Source organism: Carlito syrichta, unplaced genomic scaffold, assembly GCF_000164805.1.
Source record: "Carlito syrichta isolate Samal-C Ts95f unplaced genomic scaffold, Tarsius_syrichta-2.0.1 Scaffold315831, whole genome shotgun sequence".
NCBI classification, from domain to species: domain Eukaryota; kingdom Metazoa; phylum Chordata; class Mammalia; order Primates; family Tarsiidae; genus Carlito; species Carlito syrichta.
Window position 1 is genome coordinate 1,173,311 of NW_007259927.1, and position 5,806 is coordinate 1,179,116.

The window sequence follows — 5,806 nt, forward strand, 5'->3', positions numbered from 1 at the left end:
ATTTCTACTTACTGGCATTTGACACGGCACTAAATGAATATTTTTAAAATATTTATTAAATCAATGAAATGTTAACTATATTTAGTGCTTAAAGTGGGAACATTCTATTACTTGGGGGAACTGACCACAAGCTTAATTTAATTTTTAGTTAGTTGCAATTAAGTGATATTTAACTATTATTTCTTCTAAAAGGCAACATGACAATCACTAACTTAATATGATTAGACAAAATATAAATTAAATTGCATGTAAACATCCAAGTGGAAGTATGTATGAGTAGACAGAGCCAAAGAAGTCTAATATCCATCCCCCTAGAAATAGTAGCTATTATTTACACTTCAATGTACCTAGTACAATTTTTGAAAACATGGATAAATGAGATAAAAATCAAATATAAGATTTCCTGAAGAAAATAGTCATTATGAATTAAACTATTATCAAAAAGAAATAATAAGTTAGCCTGAGTTTAGTGGTGATCTATCCTAAAATTCTCTTTTTGGTTGTAATTACTGCAGAGTGATACTTGCACAAAATGTCCACTTGAGTCCAAACTGAGATTTAGAAAATGGCCACTAGATGGCAATATATATTGATAAATTTGATAGTTTTCACAGTTAATTTCAAAGTTACAGTATGGTGCACAATTTTCACATAAAAAATTAAATAAACTGAATGGTTTATTTTAGTTAAGATTATGAGTCTTAAACTTTAAACTTTAAAAATAGAATTTGATGTAATTTTTTCAGGAATCTTGGGATTTGATGGTGTTTTTACAGTTAGCAAATATTCTAGACTGACAACTAAGTAGATTGGATATTCAGTATTTGTGGTGTCAAAATCAGCATCTCCTAGTGCATGTTAATAGCAGAGTTGAAAAGGCTGAATTTATAAAAGGTAAAATCGTGTTTTGTTTAATTTTTTCTGGAGGATTTTTTAGGTTTTTAATATGGTAATGTGTATATCCCTTCTCTTCAAAAGGAAGAATATGCATAATACACCAAAAGGAACCTTTTTATAAGTCATTTCTTTAGGGAACATTCCTTAGGTAAAATGCTGTTCTCAGTGAGGATTTCTAAGGATTTCTAACATTTGAAGTAATTGTAGGCGTGTGAGAAAATAGTAAGTACATATAAAGCAAAAATATATAAATATTAGTAAAATATTATATATTATCAGATTATAGGTGTTACAGACCCAAAGTAATTTTTGAAAAGATGTCAATTTTTTGAACTTTACAAAGTACCTAAAATTCATTGACTAGTTCGTCCAGCTTGGAAACAAATTCTGTCTCGTTTTACAGCAGATAATGGGAGAACAAAAAATTCTATGTTAATGAACCAAAATAACTTGATATAATCAGAATGGATTTTTGCCCATTTCAATTTTGTCATTATGAAATGTGCAAAAATTCTTTTCTCTGGGAGCAGAGACAAGAAACTGAGCATTGATTTCCCAAGCAAGCAGGCCCTATGGCTGTCATGGACACATCTTTTACATCTTCTCTGAAGCTATCGTATTTCTCACTCAAAATCATGTTCAGATTGATCATACTGTGATACTACAGCATGAAAGACAGATTCTGTTATGCTCTTTTTACTGGATTAAATTGAGAAATTACTTGGCGAGGTGTCATTGCAACCACACATGGGTAGAACTAAATACCACACACACTTTCTCCATGAATGAATTTGCTACTAGTTCCATGTGGTAGGGCAGGAAAAGATTCAAGACTGATTAATAACCTCTGGTGGATGATTTTGAATTAAGCAATCAATTTTGATTTATCGTCCTATGCTGCCATCCTGTGGTTACCTGAGAAATGAATAAAGTGGAGAAATCCAGTGTTTAAAAAAAATGGTTTAAACCATCAGCTTCTGTGGAATAGTAGAAAAAAGAGACTCAAGCAGACATGCGCCTTCTGTCTCCAGAAAGAATGATAGTCAGTGGCATGCCTTCATTTATTTTTCTCTATCTTCCATCCCTCTGAGATAGGCTGAGTTTGAAATCGTTTCTGCATAATGTATGAAGGAGAAAAATCCTGAGAGGACTTAAACAGTTCTCAGAAATAATTGTGTCTTATTCTTAAATATTTCCATGGAGGAGGGAGAAAGGACATCTGTTTTCACCTTAATTTTCATTTGATCAGGAGAACTCATTCCTTTCTGAACAGTTTGTCTAAACTAGGCTTTGAAAAATATCCATCATATCTACATAGTAATGAAGAAGCTAAAACTGATCAGCGTAGAGCCGGACTGATTTATTTTGGAACGCCACGACTTCAGGTTTTATCTTTTTTTATCTTAATGAAACATACTGCTATTATGCAAGTGTTCTTGCTATTACCTGCAGAATAATCTACCCTGTAATGGAATGAAAGTCTCTTTTAAGCAATTCAATGTAGAAATACCTTCACTTATTCACAGCAGATAATGAATTATCTTTTAAAAATAGGATCGCTTCTGATCACCTGTTTATAATTTTTAAAAAGTCACTTGCTCTTTTGTAGTTGAATTGAATGATAAAGTAAATTTAAGACATTGCATTAAGAATTAATTTAAGCCGGGCTCGGTGGCTCAGCCTGTAATCCCATGCCTTTGGGAAGCTGAGGTGAGTGGATTGCCTGAGCCCGCGGGTTCGAGACCCGCCTGGGAAGCGAGACATCATCTCTACAATAAATAAAAAATCAGCTGGGCATGGTAGCACATGCCTGTAATTCCGGCTACTCAGAAGGCTGAGGTGGAAGGATCGCCGGAGCCCAGCAGGTCGAGGCTGCGGTGGCCGGGAGCGGTCACTGTGCATTCCAGTCTGGGCGACAGAGTGAGACTCCAACCCAAAAAAAAAAAAAAAATTAATTTAAGTAGTATTAATATTTATTATTGTATTAATTGTCAAGACAATTAAGTCACTAGTCAGCACATACTTACCAGTAGTTTTTATGTTAACATTTCTATTTTACATAAATAGATATAAGGAGCTTAGTATGTAGATCAAAGTCATAAAGTAAAAAAGAAGTTGAAAGAAAATTAGAATTCTAAACTATTGATTCAGCTTTATGTTTAATTTCTCATTCACACAACCTTGAATATTGCATTTCAGAAAACATTAAATATTGTAATTTTCACATTAAATATTTATTTCTTGCATTTTTATATTAAACTATTAACAAACCATGGCTTTGCCTAATGAAAAGGAAAACTGTGATACTAATTTCCTAAAGTTTACTTTATCTTATTTATGCCTTCTAGTTACCCACTAAATAAGGACATTATTTGTCAAATATTACTGTGTTGAAAATCGAGTTGAGCAGAATGTTGTCACTAAATGAGCCTTCTATCTTTGTAATACAGGTTGAATTTAGTAAACATCATATTAAAATACAGACACCTTATCAATTATAAGTACATAGTTATAATCATTATTTCAAGTTATAGTTAATTTCCTTCTGTAGAAGAAAAAAGCTATATGCATAACAAATGAAAGAGGTAAACAACAGCTTGCTGAGTAAATAACATCAAGCAATTCTCCATCAAAACCTCAGTAATTACTTTGTGGAACAGGCTGCCCTTAATAAAACAATTAATTAATTTTTCCAAATGAATTATGCAAGCCAATATTTTTTCTTCATTAATGTTTTGTTGAAGTAATTAAGTTTTATTAATGAATAACAAAGAAGGAATTGGGTCTTTATTCTAACTGATATATATTAATGTGCTTAACTTGAACTAAATGTGTTTCCAGTATGTAATCAAATTTGAATCAATCAAGTCAATTTACTAGTCAAATGTCCTTTTGGAACTCCAGCTGCTTCCTGTGGATGGTTCTACACAAAGAACATGCAGAGAGTGACCCAGTAGATCTGTGGTTCTGCCAAGTATCACATCAATTCTTAATTACAATCCACTTGATTTTCTGAAGGCAGCTACCGGTGCCTCACACAGAACTCTATTATCTGATTCTAATTATGATGGATTTGGATCAAAGCTTAACATTCATCAGTGTAAAATAAAAGACTATTAGCTGAGATGCCCATTCCTCTCCAAAGAGGACCGATCAAGTCATACTGATCTTAATTCTGCAAGAGTATGAATACAGATGGGTACTAATTTTCAGTTCCCACAAGATGTTGTGGCTTCTAGTGGTTCAGAGTGTCTGAAAAAGGATGGCAAAGCTTATCGTGTTGACACATGATTGCTGTCTACCTGAAAACAAAAAATATTGACTACTGAGTTCCCAGGCATATGACATCATACCCTATAGACCTATTCCTCAGATAAAGCCTGACCACACCCTTGTAGAATCTGTGGAACATCGGAGAGGAACGCGTTCATCGAGATACCTGTATTTGTCGGTGATTATGTCCTGTTTAAGTGCCAGTATCTACTAATAAATAAAGCTGTTTTTTACTTAGTGGTTGTAGAACAAAGTCAATACAAAAAAATGCAATTCCTATTAAAATTCCAGTGGTTTTTTTTTGTGTGTGTGTGGACATAGACAAACTTATACTCAAATTTCTATGGAAAAACACAGCTAAAACAGTTTAAAAAAGGGAAACAAACCTTGTAGCTTTCCTGTCTTATTATTTGCCTAGTGGGCAGAATTCATTGCGATTACTCCTATGATGTCTATGTTTTACCTTCACTGGGGTCTGGATCTCTTTTCATCTTGTTCTTCTCAGAGCAGACAGACCAGCATTCTTTGAATCAACAGAAGTTCCTCAGTCTACAGAGGTGATTGCAACACTAATGATACTTCTCAGTTTCTACATTTTTCAGAAAGAAACTCCAACATTTTTCATCCATTCAAGTTTCTATTTTCCAGCTCTGTAGTCCTGTAATGAAGCATCAAAAGTTTTTAATGATGGGGCCCCACACAAAAGATGATAGCATATCAGAATCAACATTATGCTTCTGAAGAGCAATGTGTGCTTTGAGGTTCATTTAGGAAAGCTGGAGCAGTTCAAGTTTGGTTGTGTTTATGTTATGACATTTATAATGACAAGCCATCTGGATGAAAAGTAAAAGTTCTGTGAATTAACCAGATGTGTCCAAATATCTAAATTTGCAGCATCAAAAGACTGACAAGTTTTATCTGCAGCTAATTAGCGTCTTGCCTGACTGTAAGATTAGAGGATTTTTACACCACCAATGATGTGCATCGCTCAACTGATATCCAACTGGCATCTCTTGATTGTAGTTAGTAGAGGGCCACAAAGAGTGGAGCCTTGGGAGTCAGAAACACCTGGCTTGAATCGATTCATCTCACTTGTTAACTGGGTATTTTTGAACAGATTATGAAATTTCGCCATTCAAATGATGAAACATTTACGGTACAACTATTTTAATCATGTCCACCTTCTAGAGTTGGTCTGAGAGTTAAACAAAGTAGTATAGGCATCATCTGGCTGTATCAAAGTAAGTATTAAATACATATTATGCATAATAATTGCATGCATTTTAAAACATTGTTTATAGATTTAAGCACTACAAGTGCAATTGTGCTACATGGTTATATAGCATAGTGGTGAAATTTGGACTTTTAGTGTACCCATCACCCAAATAGTGTACATTGTACCCAATAGTGCAAGTGTGTCTTTTATTCTCACATATCAATGACTTTTTTTTTTGCAAATTGACCATTTGCAGTTCCATCTTTTATTTTGCAATCATATTATTTTATATATATATATATATATATTTTTTTTTTTTTGAGTTGGAGTCTCACTCCGTCACTCAGACTGGAGTCAGTGGCACACCCCCGGCCACTGCAGCCTCCACCTGCTGGGCTCCGGTGATCCTTCTGCCTCAGT